The sequence below is a fragment of the Aplidium turbinatum genome, chromosome 17, assembly GCF_918807975.1.
Source record: "Aplidium turbinatum chromosome 17, kaAplTurb1.1, whole genome shotgun sequence".
Lineage (NCBI taxonomy): Eukaryota > Metazoa > Chordata > Ascidiacea > Aplousobranchia > Polyclinidae > Aplidium > Aplidium turbinatum.
Window position 1 is genome coordinate 10,232,437 of NC_137488.1, and position 1,545 is coordinate 10,233,981.

Here is a 1,545-nt window from a genome sequence, read left to right on the forward strand (position 1 = left end):
ATAATCAGTTTCAGCTACAGTATACGTGATGTTCATAGCATTTGTGGAAGCCGATTTTTCATCTAGAGTGGTTACTGGTTAGTTAGCCTTTTGCGCCGACCTTGCTTTCTTAACATGCTAATTTCCTAGGTTTATTTAGCTCTCGTTGAGGAGCTAGTCGAATTTGTTCTGTTAAGACGTAGTTTGTGGTTCGGATCCCTGGTAGAGCGTCGTCCTAAAAGCGATCACATGCTGATGCACGCCACCAATCTAATTTCGGAGTCTCGGATATTTGGTAAACGTTTAGGGTACCGATACAGCAATGTTTGATGCAATTCAAGTGTAGCACAATTGCGCAAAAAAGCTCTTCAGCGTAATTTTTTTGCGTTTTTACACTTTGTTGTTTAGCATTAACTCTACGCATGTGGATAGATACAGTAGCCGATCATCTGGATCAAGATCCAAGAAAGCAAAATTGGGGTTACACATTTTATTGTGCGTGACCGTTAGCCTATAGCCTACTCAGCAGCACTTAAATGATCATCATCCATAGATCTTTGTTGGGCTAAGCGACACCATTGGTTACGTTTTTTTTTTTTATTATGATTTACATAAATTCGATTTCCTATTAGCCTACTTCATGTCTTAGGCTAAGTTATCCTCAGCAAAAATTTGATGCATGGATTTTATAAAACGATCGATATAGCCGACTCAGTGACTTTAAAGATTTGGCCCAACAGCATAGTGCAGACAGAGGTAGGCTAGGCCTACAATTCTCTGCAAAAATTTATTGTCTACTGTAATAATCATTATCGATTATTACAATGAAAAACGTAGACCATCCCGCAGTGTCTTTGGATAACCGGAGCTGTTCCGGGGGCGCACAAATTACAAAAAGAAATTAAATGTCAGTAATTTTGTTTGTCACTTCTCAGTCAGATATTTGTTGCTGCTTCATCGATAAAATTCGCTCAAACGATGGTTCGATTTTACTCAAGGCAACATGTACTTATTCTTACAAAATTTATGTACTTATTCTTGATATACATCATGGTCGAAAAGCTACTTTCACAGTAGGCCTAATTACTTGTTAAGAGAATTAACACTGTCATGGCTTCCATAGCAAGACTTGGGAAGGCTTTCATAGCAACACACCAAAAATCTTCTAACTTTGATTTGTCAAATAGCAGTTTCAATTTTTGGCAGCTTTTTATTTCGATGATGTTCTTCAAATTATCACCATCCGATATTTTTGTTAAAAAAAAAAGGCTTTATAATCCAATGCTGGAAATAATTCAATTCAACAGCAGAAAAGTAACCATCGAAAGAATCAACCAGCATCTTCAAATGGGAAATAACTTCATTTTTGACATTTTGCACCATAAAGTTTTGCAATTTTATCAAGAAAAGGAAAATTAGCAAGGTTTACATTTTCAATTCTTCGAGACAACAGGGATAGTTTTAGCTTGAAAGCTTGGATTTTTTCACAAGCTGTAACCACATTTATCTGTTGACCTTGAAGCGACAGGTTTAGCTTGTTTAGGAGAGGCATGACATCAGACATAT